Source organism: Camarhynchus parvulus, unplaced genomic scaffold (genome assembly GCF_901933205.1).
Source record: "Camarhynchus parvulus unplaced genomic scaffold, STF_HiC, whole genome shotgun sequence".
NCBI lineage: Eukaryota > Metazoa > Chordata > Aves > Passeriformes > Thraupidae > Camarhynchus > Camarhynchus parvulus.
The window spans coordinates 8,973-28,301 of NW_022148298.1; the positions used below are offsets into that span (position 1 = coordinate 8,973).

The 19,329-nt window shown below is 40.6% G+C and overlaps 1 long non-coding RNA gene across 1 annotated transcript; it reads left to right on the forward strand.

The window, feature by feature from the left end:
• The first annotated feature begins 1,429 nt into the window (after positions 1-1,429).
• On the forward strand, positions 1,430-18,471 carry LOC115916491. The gene is made up of 3 exons (XR_004061603.1): positions 1,430-1,508; positions 14,382-14,510; positions 18,403-18,471. It is a non-coding gene; the product is annotated as an uncharacterized LOC115916491 (long non-coding RNA).
• Positions 18,472-19,329: the final 858 nt, after the last annotated feature.

A 19,329-nucleotide genomic window follows, 5' to 3' on the forward strand; every position in this document is an offset into this window, starting at 1 on the left:
CCTCAAACAGCCCCACAAAAACCCAGTAAACACCCCCCAAAAAAATCCCAAAAAATCATAAAAAAATGCCAAGTTCCCCCAGATCCCCAAAGCCCCCAAAAACCCCAAAAAAATTCCCAATTGTTCCCCATTTTCCCTCATTCCCAGCCCGGCCCGGAGCTGCTGTGCCGTTCGCGTGTGCCCCGGGCTCCCCTCAGCATTTCCTGCATCCCCTCAAACAGCCCAAAAAAACCCAGTGAACACCCCCAAAAAATCCCAAAAAATCATAAAAAATTCCACAAGTTCCCCAGATCCCCAAAGCCCTCAAGAAACCCCAAAATTCCCAATTTTTTCCCATTTTCCCTCATTCCCAGCCCGCCCCGAGCTGCTGTGCCTGCACTTCCTGCCTGTGCCTGAGCTCCCCTCAGCACTTCCTACATCCCCTCAAACAGCCCCAAAACAGCCCAGTAAACGCCCCCCAAAAAATCCCAAAAAATCCCACAAGTTCCCCAGATCCCCAAAACCCACAAAATTCACCAATTTTTTCCCAATTTTCCCCTCAGCACGGCTCGGCTGCTGTGCGTTCAGCGTGTGCCGCCCTGCCCCGAGGCTCCCCTCAGCGCACTTCCTGCATCCCCTCAAACAGCCCCAAAAAAACCCAGTAAACACCCCCAAAAAATCCCAAAAAATCATTGAAAATTCCACAAGTTCCCCAGATCCCCAAAGCCCTCAAGAAACCCCAAAATTCCCAATTTTTTCCCATTTTCCCTCATTCCCAGCCCGGCCCGGAGCTGCTGTGCTGCCTGTGCCCGGGCTCCCCTCAGCACTTCCTGCATCCCCACAAACAGCCCAAAAAACCCAGAGAACACCCCCAAAAAAATCTCAAACAATTCCACAAGTTCCCCAGATCCCCAAAACCCCAAAATTCACCAATTTTTTCCCACCAATTTTCCCCTCAGCACAGCTCGGCGCTGCTGTGCCACGCGTTCCGCGTGTGCCCCCGGGCTCCCCTCAGCACTTCCTACATCCCCTCAAACAGCCCCAAAACCCAGTAAACGCCCCCAAAAAAATCCCAAAAAATCCCACAAGTTCCCCAGATCCCCAAAACCCCAAAATTCACCAATTTTTTCGAATTTTCCCCTCAGCACGGCTCGGCGCTGCTGTGCCACGCGTTCCGCGTGTGCCGCCTGTGCCCGGGCTCCCCTCAGAGCTTCCTACATCCCCTCAAACAGCCCCAAAAACCAAGTAAACGCCCCCAAAAAAATCCCAAACAATTCCACAAGTTCCCCAGATCCCCAAAACCCCAAAATTCACCAATTTTGTTCCAAATTTTCCCCCCTCATGCCCAGCCACGCTGCTGGGCTGCTGTGCCGCCTGTGCCCGGGCTCCCCTCAGCACTTCCGGGCCCTGTTCCAAAAAAAAAATTCCCCAAGTTCCCCGATCCCCAAAACCCCCTGGCGCTGCTCAGCCTCGAGCTGGGAACCGATGACGTCATCACCGACCTCGTGCGCCTCGTGCTGGCCCTGCAGGTACCGAGGGCGCGGGATTTGGGGAGATTTTGGGGTTTTTTGGGGATTTCTTTAGGATTTTAAGGGATTTTTGGAGGATGTTTGGGATTTTTGGGGATAATTTCGAGATTTTGGGGGGATTTTGTTGGGTTTTTGGGGGGGGTTTCGTTGGGATTTGGGGTTTCCCGGCGATGACGTCATCCCCGACCTCCTCCGCCTCATGCTCGCCCTGCCGGGACCGAGGGACCGAATTTTGGGGAATTTTGGGGTTTTTTGTTTTTTTTTTTTTTAATTTTGGGATTTTAAGGGATTTTCTGGGAATTTATTTGGCGGTTTTGGGGAGATTTTGGGGAATTTTTGGAATTTTTCTGATTTTATTGGGATTTTTGGTTTTTTTTGTGAGGATTTTGGGTTTCTTTTCCAGGAGGGTTGGGGGAATTCTGAGGGGATTTTTGCCAGATTTTTTTGGGGTTTTTTGATTTTTTTTTTGGAAATTTTGAGGCGGTTTTGGGACGATTTTATGGGATTTTTGGAATTTCGAGGGATTTTTGTCAGATTTTTGGGGGATTTTTGGAATTGTGAGGGGATATGGGCGATTTTGTGGGGATTTTGGGGACATTTTGGCGCGCTTTTTTGGTGGATTTTTTGTGGGGGATTTTGGGATTTTTTTGGAGATTTTTGGGGGGATTTTTTTTTTTTTTTTGATTTTTGTGGGAATCTTTGGGGTTTACTGGGGCTTGGGGGGATTTTGGGGAGTTTTTGAGGCTTTTTTGGGGTTTTTTTGGGGGGCTTCTCACCGATGACGTCATCACCGACCTCATGTGCCTGGTGCTCGCCCTGCAGGGACCGAGGGGCGGGATTTGGGGAGATTTTGGGGTTTTTTGGGGATTTCTTTAGGATTTTAAGGGATTTTTGGAGGATGTTTGGGATTTTTGGGGATAATTTCGAGATTTTGGGGGATTTTGTTGGGTTTTTGGGGGGGTTTCGTTGGAATTTGGGGTTTCCCGGCGATGACGTCACCACCGACCTCCTCCGCCTCATGCTCGCCCTGCCGGGACCGAGGGACCGAATTTTGGGGAATTTCGGGATTTTTGGGGATTTTTTTTTTAATTTGGGATTTTAAGGGATTTTGGGGGAATTTATTTGGCGTTTTGGGGAGTTTTTGGCGAATTTTTGGAATTTTTTTCGATTTTATTGGGATTTTTGGGGTTTTTGTGAGGATTTTGAGGGTTTTTTTTGGGAGGGTTGGGGGAATTTTGGGGGGATTTTTACCAGATTTTTGGGGTTTTTTGATTTTTTTGGAAATTTGAGGCGGTTTTGGGCGCTTTTATGGGAATTTTGGAATTTTGGGGACATTTGGGGGTTTTTGAGGGGTTTGAAAAGGGATTTTTTGGGAGTTTTGGGGATTTTAGGGGATTTTCGGGGTTGTTTTGGTGAATTTTTCGGGGTTTTGGGGCTTTTTGGGGGGATTTTGGAGGATTTTTTGGGAGATTTTTGGCGATTTGGGGGATTTATTGGGGGATTTTTGGGGATTTTTTTTTTTTTTGGGGAGGATTTTTGGGGAGAATTTTAGGGAGTTTTGGGAGAATTTTTGGAAAATTATTTGGGGAGATTTTTTGGGATTTTGGGGGGATTTCTAGGAATTTCCTGAGGGGATTTTTTGAGGGAAATTTGGGGGACTTTTGGGGACTTTTGTGTTTTTGGGGGGAATTTCAGGGACTTTTGGGAGAATTTTGGGAAAATTATTTGGGATTTTTTGGGGGGAATATGTGGGGATATTTTGGGGATTTTTAGGAATTTTTGGGGGGAATTTCAGAGACTTTTTGGGAGAATTTTTGGGCAATTATTTGGATTTTTTGGGGGGACATTTGGGATATTTTGGGGATTTTAGGGGGAATTTTGGGGGACTTTGGGAGAATTTTTGGGCAAGTATTTGGGATTTTTGGGGGAATTTTAGAGATTTTCGGGGCGATTTTGGGGGAATTTCAGGGACTTTTTGGGAGAATTTTTGGGCAATTATTTGGCATTTTTGGGGGGAATATTTGGGGATATTTTGGGGAGTTTTTAGGAATTTTTTGGAGAATTTTGGTACAATTTTTGGGCAATTATTTGGGATTTTTGGTGGAATATTTGGGATATCTTTGGGATTTTTGGGGGCACTTCTGGGAATTTTTTGGGCGGATTTTTGGAAGATTTTTGGGGGGACTTGTGGATTTCTTGGGCGGGAGTTTTAGGCACTTTTGGGAGAATTTTTGGGAAATTATTTGGGATTTTTTGGGGGAACATTTGGGATATTTTTGGGGTTTTGAGGGGATTTTAGGGGCAATTTTTTAGGAATTTTTTGGGTGGGATTTTTGGGACTTGGGAGAATTTTTGGGCAATTATTTGGAATTTTTGGGGGAATATTGGGGATATCTTTGGGATTTTTGGGGGGAATTTTGGAGGCATTTTAGGAATTTTGGGGGATTTTTGGGAGATTTTTTGGGCAATTATTTGGAATTTTTTTGTGGAATATTTGGGATATCTTGGGGATTTTTGGGGGGAATGTTGGGGGGACTTTTGGGAATTTTGGGGGATTTTTGGGGATTTTTGGGAGAATTTTTGGGCAATTATTTGGGATTTTTGTGGAATGTTTGGGATATTTTTGGCGTTTTGAGGGGATTTGGGGGAATTTTTAGGAATTTTTGGGGGGAATTTCAGGGACTTTTGGGAGAATTTTTTGGGCAATTATTTGGGATTTTGGGGGAATATTGGGGATATCTTTGGGATTTTGAGGGAATTTTAGGGGGAATTTTTAGGAATTTTTGGGGGAATTTCAGGGACTTTTGGGAGAATTTTGGGAAAATTATTTGGGATTTTTTGGGGGGAATATTTGGGGATATTTTTGGGAGTTTTGGGAGAATTTTTAGGAATTTTTTGGAGAATTTTGGGGGACTTTTTGGGAGAATTTTAGGGCAATTATTTGGGATTTTTTTGTGGAATATTTGGGATATCTTTGGGGTTTTTGGGGGCACTTTTGGGAATTTTTTGGGCGGATTTTTGGAAGATTTTTGGGGGGACTTGTGGATTTCTTGGGTGGGAGTTTCAGGGACTTTTGGGAGAATTTTTTGGGCAATTATTTGGGATTTTGGGGGAATATTGGGGATATCTTTGGGATTTTGAGGGAATTTTAGGGGGAATTTTTAGGAATTTTTGGGGGGATTTTTTGGGATTTTTGGGGAATTTTTGGGGGACTTTTTGGGGACTTGTGGATATTTTGGGGATTTTTCAGGGACTTTTGGGAGAATTTTGGGAAAATTATGTGGGATTTTTTGGGGGGAATATTTGGGGATATTTTTGGGAGTTTTGGGAGAATTTTTAGGAATTTTTTGGAGAATTTTGTGGGACTTTTTGGGAGAATTTTTGAGCAATTATTTGGAATTTTTGGGGAATATTGGGGATATCTTTGGGATTTTGGGGAATTTTTTAGGAATTTTTGGGGGATTTTTGGGATTTTTTTTTCATGAGAATTTTGGGGACTTGTGCGATATTTGGGGGAATGTCAGGGACTTTTTGGGAGAATTTTGGGAAAATTATTTGGAGTTTTTGGGGAATATTTGGGGTATTTTGGGGATTTTTAGGAATTTTTAAATTTTTCAGAGACTTTTGGGAGAATTTTTGGGCAATTATTTGGATTTTGGGGGGGGACATTTGGGATTTTTGGGGATTTTGGGGGAATTTTGGGGACTTTGGGAGAATTTTTGGGCAAGTATTTGGGATTTTTGGGGGAATTTTAGAGATTTTTTGGGGCGATTTTTTGGGGAATTTCAGGGACTTTTGGGAGAATTTTTGGGCAATTATTTGGGATTTTTTTTGGGGGATATTTGGGGATATTTTTGGGAGTTTGGGGGAATTTTTGGGAGAATTTTTGGGCAATTATTTGGGATTTTTTTGTGGAATGTTTGGGATATTTTTGGGGTTTTGAGGGGATTTTAGGGGGAATTTTTAGGAATTTTTGGGGGGAATTTCAGGGACTTTTGGGAGAATTTTTTGGGCAATTATTTGGGATTTTGGGGGGAGTATTTGGGGATATCTTTGGGATTTTGAGGGAATTTTTGGGGGCATTTTTAGGAATTTTGGGGGTTTTTTTTTGGGAGAATTTTTGGGCAATTATTTGGGATTTTTTGTGGAATGTTTGGGATATTTTGGCGTTTTGAGGGGATTTTAGGGGGAATTTTTAGGAATTTTTGGGGGGAATTTCAGGGACTTTTGGGAGAATTTTTGGGCAATTATTTGGGATTTTGGGGGGAGTATTTGGGGATATCTTTGGGATTTTGAGGGAATTTTAGGGGGAATTTTTAGGAATTTTTGGGGGGATTTTTGGGATTTTTTGGGGGGAATTTTGGGGGACTTTTGGGGACTTGTGCGATATTTTGTGGGGAATTTCAGGGACTTTTGGGAGAATTTTGGGAAAATTATTTGGGATTTTTTTGGGGGAAATATTTGGGGATATTTTTGGGAGTGTTGGAGAATTTTTAGGAATTTTTTGGAGAATTTTGTGGGACTTTTGGGAGAATTTTTGGGCAATTATTGGAATTTTTGGGGGAATATTGGGGATATCTTTGGGATTTTTGGGGGGAATGTTGGGGGGACTTTTGGGAATTTTTGGGAGAATTTTTGGGAGAATTTTTGGGAGAATTTTTGGGCAATTATTTGGGATTTTTTTGTGGAATGTTTGGGATATTTTTGGCGTTTTGAGGGAATTTTAGGGGGAATTTTTAGGAATTTTTGGGGAATTTCAGGGACTTTTGGGAGAATTTTTGGGCAATTATTTGGGATTTTGGGGGAGTATTTGGGGATATCTTTGGGATTTTGAGGGAATTTTAGGGGGAATTTTTAGGAATTTTTGGGGGAATTTCAGGGACTTTTGGGAGAATTTTTGGGAAATTATTTGGGGTTATTTGGGGGGAATATTGGGGATATTTTTGGGAGTTTTGGGACATTTTTAGGAATTTTTTGGAGAATTTTGGGGACTTTTTGGGAGAATTTTTGGGCAATTATTTGGGATTTTTTTGTGGAATATTTGGGATATCTTTGGGATTTTTGGGGGCACTTTTGGGAATTTTTTGGGCGGATTTTTGGAAGATTTTTGGGGGGACTTGTGGATTTCTTGGGCGGGAGTTTTAGGCACTTTTGGGAGAATTTTTGGGAAATTATTTGGGATTTTTTGGGGGAACATTTGGGATATTTTTGGGGTTTTGAGGGGATTTTAGGGGCAATTTTTTAGGAATTTTTTGGGTGGGATTTTTGGGACTTGGGAGAATTTTTGGGCAATTATTTGGAATTTTTGGGGGAATATTGGGGATATCTTTGGGATTTTTGGGGGGAATTTTGGAGGCATTTTTAGGAATTTTGGGGGGATTTTTGGGAGATTTTTTGGGCAATTATTTGGAATTTTTTTGTGGAATATTTGGGATATCTTGGGGATTTTTGGGGGGAATGTTGGGGGGACTTTTGGGAATTTTTGGGGGGATTTTGGGGAATTTTTGGGAGAATTTTTGGGCAATTATTTGGGATTTTTTTGTGGAATGTTTGGGATATTTTTGGCGTTTTGAGGGGATTTGGGGGGAATTTTTAGGAATTTTTGGGGGGAATTTCAGGGACTTTTGGGAGAATTTTTGGGCAATTATTTGGGATTTTGGGGAATATTGGGGATATCTTTGGGATTTTGAGGGAATTTTAGGGGGAATTTTTAGGAATTTTTGGGGGAATTTCAGGGACTTTTGGGAGAATTTTGGGAAAATTATTTGGGATTTTTTGGGGGGAATATTTGGGGATATTTTTGGGAGTTTTGGGAGAATTTTTAGGAATTTTTTGGAGAATTTTGGGGGACTTTTTGGGAGAATTTTAGGGCAATTATTTGGGATTTTTTTGTGGAATATTTGGGATATTTTGGGTTTTTGGGGGATTTTTTGGGAATTTTTGGGGGATTTTTTTGGAAGATTTTGGGGGGACTTGTGGATTTTTGGGTGGGAGTTTTTGGGGACTTTTTTTTTGGGCAATTATTTGGGATTTTGGGGGAATATTGGGGATATCTTTGGGATTTTGAGGGAATTTTAGGGGGAATTTTTAGGAATTTTTGGGGGGATTTTTTGGGATTTTTTGGGGGGAATTTTGGGGACTTTTTGGGGACTTTTGCGATATTTTGGGGGAATTTCAGGACTTTTTTGGGAGAATTTTTGGGAAAATTTGTGGGATTTTTTGGGGGGAATATTTGGGGATATTTTTGGGAGTTTTGGGAGAATTTTTAGGAATTTTTTGGAGAATTTTGTGGGACTTTTGGGAGAATTTTTGAGCAATTATTTGGAATTTTTGGGGGAATATTGGGGATATCTTTGGGATTTTGGGGGAATTTTTAGGAATTTTTGGGGGGAATTTTTGGGATTTTTTCATGAGAATTTTGGGGACTTGTGCGATATTTGGGGGGAATGTCAGGGACTTTTGGGAGAATTTTGGGAAAATTATTTGGAGTTTTTGGGGGGAATATTTGGGGTATTTTGGGGATTTTTAGGAATTTTTGGGGATTTTTTTTCAGAGACTTTTTGGGAGAATTTTTGGGCAATTATTTGGATTTTTGGGGACATTTGGGATATTTTGGGGATTTTTGGGGGACTTTGGGAGAATTTTGGGCAAGTATTTGGGATTTTGGGGGAATTTTAGAGATTTTTGGGGGATTTTTGGGGAATTTTTGGGGACTTTGGGAGAATTTTTGGGAAATTATTTGGCATTTTTTGGGGGGGATATTTGGGGATATTTTTGGGAGTTTGGGAGAATTTTTGGGAGAATTTTTGGGCAATTATTTGGGATTTTTTTGTGGAATGTTTGGGATATTTTTGGGGTTTTGAGGGATTTTAGGGGGAATTTTTAGGAATTTTTGGGGGGAATTTCAGGGACTTTTGGGAGAACTTTTTGGGAAATTATTTGGGATTTTGGGGGGAGTATTTGGGGATATCTTTGGGATTTTGAGGGAATTTTAGGGGGAATTTTTAGGAATTTTTGGGGGAATTTCAGGGACTTTTGGGAGAATTTTGGGAAAATTATTTGGGATTTTTTTGGGGGAAATATTTGGGGATATTTTTGGGAGTGTTGGGGAATTTTTAGGAATTTTTTGGAGAATTTTGTGGGACTTTTGGGAGAATTTTTGGGCAATTATTTGGGATTTTTGGGGGAATATTGGGGATATCTTTGGGATTTTGGGGGAATTTTTAGGAATTTTTGGGGGGATTTTTTGGGATTTTTTCATGAGAATTTTGGGGACTTGGGCGATATTTGGGGGGAATGTCAGGGACTTTTGGGAGAATTTTGGGAAAATTATTTGGAGTTTTTGGGGGGAATATTTGGGGTATTTTGGGGATTTTTAGGAATTTTTTGGGGGAATTTCAGAGACTTTTTGGGAGAATTTTTGGGCAATTATTTGGATTTTTTGGGGGGACATTTGGGATATTTTGGGGATTTTGGGGGAATTTTGGGGACTTTGGGAGAATTTTTGGGCAAGTATTTGGGATTTTGGGGGGAATTTTAGAGATTTTTGGGGCGATTTTTGGGGGAATTTCAGGGACTTTTTGGGAGAATTTTTGGGCAATTATTTGGGATTTTTTGGGGGGGATATTTGGGGATATTTTTGGGAGTTTGGGGGAATTTTTGGGAGAATTTTTGGGCAATTATTTGGGATTTTTTTGTGGAATGTTTGGGATATTTTTGGGGTTTTGGGGGATTTTAGGGGGAATTTTTAGGAATTTTTGGGGGGAATTTCAGGGACTTTTGGGAGAATTTTTTGGGCAATTATTTGGGATTTTGGGGGGAGTATTTGGGGATATCTTTGGGATTTTGAGGGAATTTTGGAGGCATTTTTAGGAATTTTTGGGGGATTTTTGGGAGAATTTTTGGGCAATTATTTGGGATTTTTTTGTGGAATGTTTGGGATATTTTTGGCGTTTTGAGGGGATTTTAGGGGGAATTTTTAGGAATTTTTGGGGGGAATTTCAGGGACTTTTGGGAGAATTTTTGGGCAATTATTTGGGATTTTGGGGGAATATTTGGGGATATCTTTGGGATTTTGGGGGAATTTTAGGGGAATTTTTTGGGAATTTTGGGGAATTTTTGGGACTTTTGGGAGAATTTTTGGGAAATTATTTTTTTGGGGGAATATTTGGGATATTTTTGGGATTTTTTGGATTTTTTTTAGGAATTTTTTGGAGAATTTTTGGGGATTTTTGGGAGAATTTTTGGGCAATTTTTGGGATTGGGTGGGAATATTTGGGATATCTTGGGGGAATTTTTGGGGGCACTTTTGGGAATTTTGGGGGGATTTTTGGGGGATTTTTGGGGGACTTTGGGATTTTTGGGGGAGTTTCAGGGACTTTTGGGAGAATTTTTGGGCAATTATTTGGGATTTGGGGGGAATATTGGGGATATCTTTGGGATTTTGAGGGAATTTTAGGGGGAATTTTTGGGAATTTTGGGGGGATTTTTGGGATTTTTGGGGGAATTTTTGGGATTTTTTTGGGTTTTTTGGGATATTTTGGGGAATTTTGGGGACTTTGGGAGAATTTTGGGGGGATTATTTTGATTTTTTTGGGAGAATTTTGGGCAATTTTTTGGGATTTTTGGGGAATTTTGGGGGATATCTTTGGGATTTTTTTGGGGGGGAATTTTTGGGGATATCTTTGGGATTTTGGGGGAATTTTTTGGGGGGATTTTTGGGATTTTTTCATGAGAATTTTGGGGACTTGATATTTGGGGGAATGTCAGGGACTTTTGGGAGAATTTTGGGAAAATTATTTGGAGTTTTTGGGGGGAATATTTGGGGTATTTTGGGGATTTTTAGGAATTTTTTGGGGGAATTTCAGAGACTTTTTGGGAGAATTTTTGGGCAATTATTTGGATTTTTTGGGGGGACATTTGGGATATTTTGGGGATTTTGGGGGGAATTTTGGGGGACTTTGGGAGAATTTTTGGGCAAGTATTTGGGATTTTGGGGGGAATTTTAGAGATTTTTGGGGCGATTTTTGGGGGAATTTCAGGGACTTTTTGGGAGAATTTTTGGGCAATTATTTGGGATTTTTTGGGGGGGATATTTGGGGATATTTTTGGGAGTTTGGGGGAATTTTTGGGAGAATTTTTGGGCAATTATTTGGGATTTTTTTGTGGAATGTTTGGGATATTTTTGGGGTTTTGGGGGATTTTAGGGGGAATTTTTAGGAATTTTTGGGGGAATTTCAGGGACTTTTTGGGAGAATTTTTGGGCAATTATTTGGGATTTTGGGGGAGTATTTGGGGATATCTTTGGGATTTTGAGGGAATTTTGGAGGCATTTTTAGGAATTTTTGGGGGATTTTTGGGAGAATTTTTGGGCAATTATTTGGGATTTTTTTGTGGAATGTTTGGGATATTTTTGGCGTTTTGAGGGGATTTTAGGGGGAATTTTTAGGAATTTTTGGGGGGAATTTCAGGGACTTTTGGGAGAATTTTTTGGGCAATTATTTGGGATTTTGGGGGGAGTATTTGGGGATATCTTTGGGATTTTGAGGGAATTTTAGGGGGAATTTTTAGGAATTTTTGGGGGAATTTCAGGGACTTTTGGGAGAATTTTTGGGAAATTATTTGGGGTTATTTGGGGGGAATATTGGGGATATTTTTGGGAGTTTTGGGACATTTTTAGGAATTTTTTGGAGAATTTTGGGGACTTTTTGGGAGAATTTTTGGGCAATTATTTGGGATTTTTTTGTGGAATATTTGGGATATCTTTGGGATTTTTGGGGGCACTTCTGGGAATTTTTTGGGCGGATTTTTGGAAGATTTTTGGGGGGACTTGTGGATTTCTTGGGCGGGAGTTTCAGGGACTTTTGGGAGAATTTTTGGGCAATTATTTGGGATTTTGGGGGGAATATTGGGGATATCTTTGGGATTTTGAGGGAATTTTAGGGGGAATTTTTAGGAATTTTTGGGGGGATTTTTTGGGATTTTTTGTGGGGAATTTTGGGGGACTTTTGGGGACTTGTGCGATATTTTGGGGGGAATTTCAGGGACTTTTGGGAGAATTTTGGGAAAATTATTTGGGATTTTTTTGGGGGAAATATTTGGGGATATTTTTGGGAGTGTTGGGGAATTTTTAGGAATTTTTTGGAGAATTTTGTGGGACTTTTGGGAGAATTTTTGGGCAATTATTTGGGATTTTTGGGGGAATATTGGGGATATCTTTGGGATTTTTGGGGCATTTTTAGGAATTTTTGGGGGATTTTTTGGGATTTTTTCATGAGAATTTTGGGGACTTGGGTGATATTTGGGGGAATGTCAGGGACTTTTTGGGAGAATTTTGGGAAAATTATTTGGAGTTTTTGGGGGGAATATTTGGGGTATTTTGGGGATTTTTAGGAATTTTTTGGGGGAATTTCAGAGACTTTTTGGGAGAATTTTTGGGCAATTATTTGGATTTTTTGGGGGGACATTTGGGATATTTTGGGGATTTTGGGGGGAATTTTGGGGGACTTTGGGAGAATTTTTGGGCAAGTATTTGGGATTTTGGGGGAATTTTAGAGATTTTTGGGGCGATTTTTGGGGAATTTCAGGGACTTTTGGGAGAATTTTTGGGCAATTATTTGGGATTTTTGGGGGGATATTTGGGGATATTTTTGGGAGTTTGGGGAATTTTGGGGAATTTTTGGGCAATTATTTGGGGATTTTTGGGAATGTTTGGGATATTTTTGGAATTTTTGGGATTTTAGGGGGAATTTTAGGAATTTTTGGGGGAATTTCAGGGATTTTTTGGGAATTTTTGGGGCAATTTTTGGGGATTTTGGGGGATATTTTTGGGGATATTTTTGGGATTTTTGGGGGGAATGTTGGAGGCATTTTTAGGAATTTTTGGGGGATTTTTGGGAGATTTTTTGGGCAATTATTTGGGATTTTTTTGTGGAATGTTTGGGATATTTTTGGGGATTTTGAGGGATTTTGGGGGAATTTTAGGAATTTTTGGGGGAATTTCAGGGACTTTTGGGAGAATTTTTTGGGCAATTATTTGGGATTTTGGGGATTTTTGGGGATATTTTGGGATTTTGAGGGAATTTTAGGGGGATATTTTAGGAATTTTTGGGGGATTTTTGGGATTTTTTGGGGGAATTTTGGGGGAACTTTTGGGATATTTTGGGGAATTTCAGGGACTTTGGGAGAATTTTGGGGAAAATTATTTGGGATTTTTTGGGGAAATATTTGGGGATATTTTTGGGAGTGTTGGGAGAATTTTTGGAATTTTTGGAGAATTTTGTGGGAATTTTTGGGAGAATTTTGGGCAATTATTGGAATTTTGGGGGAATTTGGGGATACTTTTGGGATTTTTGGGGGAATTTTGGGGGATTTTTTGGGAATTTTGGGGTTTTTTGGGGAATTTTTGGGAGATTTTTTGGGCAATTTTGGGGATTTTTGTGGAATGTTTGGGATAGATTTTTGGGGAATTTTAGGGGAATTTTAGGAATTTTTGGGGGAATTTTTGGGATTTTTGGGAGAATTTTTGGGCAATTATTTGGGATTTTGGGGGGGATTTTGAGGGAATTTTAGGGGATTTTTTTTTGGGGGAATTTCAGGGACTTTTGGGAGAATTTTTGGGAAATTATTTGGGGTTATTTGGGGGGAATATTGGGGATATTTTTGGGAGTTTTGGGACATTTTTAGGAATTTTTTGGAGAATTTTGGGGACTTTTTGGGAGAATTTTTGGGCAATTATTTGGGATTTTTTTGTGGAATATTTGGGATATCTTTGGGATTTTGGGGGCACTTCTGGGAATTTTGGGGGATTTTTGGAAGATTTTGGGGACTTGGGATTTCTTTTTTAGGGACTTTTGGGAGAATTTTGGGCAATTATTTGGGATTTTGGGGGGAATATTGGGGATATCTTTGGGATTTTGAGGGAATTTTAGGGGGAATTTTTAGGAATTTTTGGGGGGATTTTTGGGATTTTTGGGGAATTTTGGGGGACTTTTGGGAGATATTTTGGGGAAGGGACTTTTGGGAGAATTTTGGGATTTTTTTGGGATTTTTGGGGAATATTTGGGGATATTTTTGGGAGTTTTGGGAGAATTTTTAGGAATTTTTTGGAGAATTTTGTGGGACTTTTGGGAGAATTTTTGGGCAATTATTTGGGATTTTTGGGGGAATATTGGGGATATCTTTGGGATTTTTGGGGCATTTTTAGGAATTTTTGGGGGCATTTTTTGGGATTTTTTCATGAGAATTTTGGGGACTTGTGCGATATTTGGGGGGAATGTCAGGGACTTTTGGGAGAATTTTGGGATAATTATTTGGGATTTTTTGGGGGGAATATTTGGGGATATTTTTGGGAGTTTTGGGAGAATTTTTAGGAATTTTTTGGAGAATTTTGTGGGGACTTTTGGGAGAATTTTTGGGCAATTATTTGGGATTTTTGGGGGAATATTGGGGATATCTTTGGGATTTTTGGGGCATTTTTAGGAATTTTTGGGGGCATTTTTTGGGATTTTTTCATGAGAATTTTGGGGGACTTTTGGGGACTTGGGCGATATTTGGGGGGAATGTCGGGGACTTTTGGGAGAATTTTTGGGAAATTATTTGGGATTTTTGGGGGGAATATTTGGGGATATTTTTGGGAGTTTTGGGGAGTTTTTAGGAATTTTTTGGAGAATTTTGGGAGAATTTTTGGGCAATTATTTGGGATTTTTTTTGTGGAATATTTGGGATATTTTGGGGATATTTTTGGGATTTTGACGGGATATTTTATGGGGGTTTTTAGGGCTTTTCTTTTGGTTTTTCCTGTGGTGTTTGGGGCTGTTTTTGGGGTGAATATTTGGGATATTTGAGCACTAATTTGGATTTTTTCCCCCTCAGGACGCGGCTCAGGAGGAGCCGCAGCTGCCGGAGCTGTCGCGCTGCGTGCTGCCCGCGCTCGGAGCCGCGCTCCTGCTGCTCCTGGGCCACCTGCTCGCGGTCCCTCCCTTCCTGCAGCACGTCCAGGAGGTGCGACAATCCCCAAAAATCCCAAAAATCCCAAAAAGAAAAAATTCCCAAAAAATCCCCCAAAAACCCCGCAAAAATTCCACGAAAATCGCTGACAATCCCGCAATTCTGGGGCCGTTTATTGGGATTTTTTGGGGATTTTTGGGGGATTTTAGGGGGGATTTTGCAGGAATTTGGGGTTTTGGGAATTGAGATTTTTTGGGGGATTATTTGGCATTTGGGGTTTTTGAGGTTTTTCAGTTTTGGGGTGTTTGGGGTTGGTTTGGGGTTTGTGCTGGAGCCGCGCTCCTGCTGCTCCTGGGCCACCTGCTCGCGGTCCCTCCCTTCCTGCAGCACGTCCAGGAGGTGGGACAATCCCCAAAAATCCCAAAAATCCCATAAGGAAAAAATTCCCAAAAAATCCCACAAAAACCCCGCAAAAATTCCTGAAAAAATCCACGAAAATCTCACAAAAATCCCCCAAAATTCTGCAATTCTGGGGCCGTTTTGGAAGCTTTTATTGGGATTTTTTGGGGAATTTTTGGGGATTTTTTGGGGAATTTTTGGGAGTTTTTAGGGGGGAATTCAAAGGAGTTTGGGGTTTTGGGATTTGGGCTTTTTTGGGATTTGGGAAATTTGGGGGATTTGGGGGTGTTTGGGGTTGGTTTGGGGTTTGTGCTGGAGCCGCGCTCCTGCTGCTCCTGGGCCACCTGCTCGCGGTCCCTCCCTTCCTGCAGCACGTCCAGGAGGTGGGACAATCCCCAAAAATCCCAAAAATCCCATAAGGAAAAAATTCCCAAAAAATCCCCCAAAAATTCCACGAAAATTCCACGAAAATCCCGCAAAAATCCCCCAAAAATTCCGCCATTCTGGGGCCGTTTTGGAAGCTTTTATTGGGATTTTTTGGGGGGATTTCTTGGGGGATTTTTGGGAGTTTTTAGAGGGGAATTTGAGGGAGTTTGGGGTTTTGGGATTTGGGGTTTTCTGGGATTTGGGAAATTTGGGAATTTTGGAGTTTGGGATTTGTTTGGGGTTTGTGCTTGGAGCTGCCCTCCTGCAGCGTGGCCGGGAGGTGGGAGACCCCAAAAACCCCATGAAAAGTCCCATAAAAATCCCAGAAAAATCCCAGAAAAACCCCAAACCCTAAAAGTTGCCCAAAAATCCTGCAAAATTCCCCAACAATTCCTGAAAATGTGCAGAAAATCCTGCAATTCTGGGGCTGTTTTGGAAGCTTTTATTGGGAATTTTGGGGATTTTTAGGGGGGAATTTGAAGGAGTTTGGGGTTTTGGAATTTGGGGTTTTTTTGGGGGGGGTTTGGGGGTTTTGGAGTTTGGGATTTTTAGGGGATTTGAGGTTTGCGATTTTGGGGGTTTTAGGAGATTTGGGGTTTGTACTTGGAGTTGCCTTTCTCCACCATGGGCAGGAGATGGGAAATCCCAAAACTCCCCAAAAAAATTCCCTGAAAATCCCATAAAATCCCAAAAAGAAACAATTCCCAAAAAATCCCCAAAATTCCTGAAAAATCCCACAAAAATTCCGCAATTTTGGGGCCGTTTTGGAAGCTTTTATTGGGATTTTTTTGGGGGATTTCTTGGGGGATTTTTGGGAGTTTTTAAGGGGGAATTTGAGGGAATTTGGGGTTTTCTGGGATTTGGGAAATTTGGGAATTTTGGAGTTTGGGATTTGTTTGGGGTTTGTGCTTGGAGCTGCCTTCCTGCAGCATGGCCGGGAGGTGGGAGAGCCCAAAAACCCCATGAAAAGTCCCATTAAAATCCCAGAAAAATCCCAAAACCTAAAAAATTGTCCAAAAATCTTGCAAAATTCCCCAAAAATTCCTGAAAATGCGGAGAAAATCCCACAATTCTGGCGCTGTTTTGGAAGCTTTTATTGGGAATTTTTGGAGAATTTTGGGGATTTTTTAGGAGGATTTGAGGGAATTTGGGATTTGGGGTTTTTCAGTTGCTTTTTGGGGTTTGGCCATTTCCAGCACCACCTTTCCCACATTTATTTCTCTTTTTCCTCATTTATTCCCTGTATTTCCCAGATATATTTCCCACTTTTCCCATTTTTATTTCCCAGATTTATTTCCCATTTCCCCCACATTTATTCTCTCTGTTTCCCATATTTATTTCCCTTGATTTTCACACTTATTCCCTGTATTTCTCACATTTATTTCCCACATTTATTTCCTGTTTTCCCCACATTTTATTCCCTATTTCCCCCAGATTTATTTCCTCCATTTCCCACATTTCCCAGATTTATTTCCCACATTTATTTCCCCCATTTCCCATATTTTATTTCCCATATTTATTCCCCATTTTCCCAGATTTATTTCCTATATTTTACATATTGATTTCCCACATTTTTGTAATTTATTTCCCATTTCCCCATATTTATTTTCCCCATTTCTCCACATTTATTCCCTGTATTTCCTACTTTTATTCCCTGTATTTCCCACATTTATTCCCTGTATTTCCCACATTTATTCCCCATTTCCCCATATTTTATTTTCCCCATTTCCCACATTTATTCTTTGTATTTCCCACATTTATTTCCTATATTTTACATATTTATTTCCCATTTCCCCTCATACTTATTCCCTGTATTTCCCATCTTTATTTCCCACATTTCCCACATTTATTTCCCATATTTTATTTCCCACATTTATTTCCCATTTTTTCCACATTTATTTCCCAGATTTATTTCCCATATTTCCCACTTTTATGTCCCATATTTCCTAGATTTATTCCCTGTATTTCCCATTTTTATTTCCCCCATTTCCCACATTTATTTCCCATTTTTTCCATATTTATTTCCCAGATTTATTTCCCAGATTTATTTCCCAGATTTCTCAGATTTATTTCCCATATTTCCCATTTTTATTTCCCACATTTCCCAGATTTATTTCCCGTATTTCCCACATTTATTTTCCATTTTTTCCATATTTATTTCCCAGGTTTATTTCCCAGATTTCCCATATTTATTTCCCATATTTCCCATTTTTATTTCCCACATTTCCCAGATTTATTTCCCCTATTTCCCATATTTTATTTCCCCCATTTCCCACATTTATTTCCCATTTTTTCCATATTTATTTCCCAGATTTATTTCCCCTATTTCCCACATTTATTTCCCATTTTTCCATATTTATTTCCCAGATTTATTTCCCCTATTTCCCACATTTATTTCCCCCATTTCCCACATTTATTTCCCATTTTTTCCACATTTATTTCCCAGATTTATTTCCCAGATTTCCCAGATTTATGTCCCATATTTCCCACATTTATTTCCCCTATTTCCCACATTTATTTCCCATTTTTTCCACATTTATTTCCCAGATTTATTTCCCATATTTCCCACATTTATATCCCATATTTCCTAGATTTATTCCCTGTATTTCCCATTTTTATTTCCCCCATTTCCCACCTTTATTTCCCATTTTTTCCATATTTATTTCCCAGATTTATTTCCCAGATTTCTCAGATTTATTTCCCATATTTCCCATTTTTATTTCCCATATTTCCTAGATTTATTCCCTGTATTTCCCATATTTTATTTCCCCCATTTCCCACATTTATTTCCCATTTTTTCCATATTTATTTCCCAGATTTATTTCCCCCATTTCCCACATTTATTTCCCATTTTTTCTATATTTATTTCCCAGATTTATTCCCTGTATTTCCCATTTTTATTTCCCATATTTCCCACATTTATTTCCCATATTTCTCATATTTTATTTCCCAGATTTCCCATTTTCATTCCCCACATTTCCCACATTTATTTCCCATATTTCCCATATTTTATTTCTGCCATTTCCCACATTTATTTCCCATATTTCCCATATTTATTTCCCCCATTTTCCCCCATTTTTCCCCCATTTCTTTCCCGTTTATTTCCGCTTTCTCCCCGCAGGTGATCGAGGCGCGGCAGCGCTCGGCTCCGTTCCTGCTGCCCGAGGAGGCCCTGGGGGACAACCCCCGGTGAGAATTCCCAAAAATCCCAGAGAACCCCTGGGAATGTCCCAAAAAACCTGGGAAATCCCGGAATTGTGGGGATGGGGTGGGATTGAAGCTCCAGGGATCCCATCCCAAACCATTCTGGGATTTTGGGATCCAGGATCCATCCTGAGGGATTTTTATGGAATTTTTGGGGATGGAAAAGAGAAGGGGAGTCCTGAATTCCCAGGGAATTCCCAAAATTCCTTCCTGGATCCCAAAATTCCTTCCTGGAGTGGAGAAGGGGTGGGAATGGGGTGGGATTGAAGGTCCAGGGATCCCATCCCAAACCATTCCGGGATTCTGGGATCCAGGACACTCAGGATCCATCCCCAGGGATTTTTATGGGATTTGGGGATGGAGAAGGGAAGGGAGACCCTTCCTGGAGTCCTGAACTCCCAGGGAATTCCCAAAATTCCTTCCCGGAGAGGAGCTGGGATGGGGATGGATCCAGTGCCAGGTTGGGAATGGAGGGAATTCCCTGGGAAAAATGGGGAAAATGGGATTTGGGAAGGAATTCCTGGGGTATCCCCAAAAAAACCCAAATCCCAGAAAAAGAACCCCAGATCCTCACTCAAAAAGCTCACAAAATCCTGCAGGAAATGTCAAATTCTGAAGAAATTCCCCAAAAATCTTAAAAAAGCCCTGTTCAAAATTGGGAGGGATTTGGGAAGGAATTCCCAGAGAATCCCTGGGAGTGTCCCAGGAAAGGCTGGAAAATCCCGGAATTGTGGGGTGGGAATGGGATGGGATTGAAGGTCCATGGATCCCATCCCAAACCATTCCGGGATTCTGGGATCCAGGACACTCAGGATCCATCCCCAGGGATTTTTATGGGATTCGG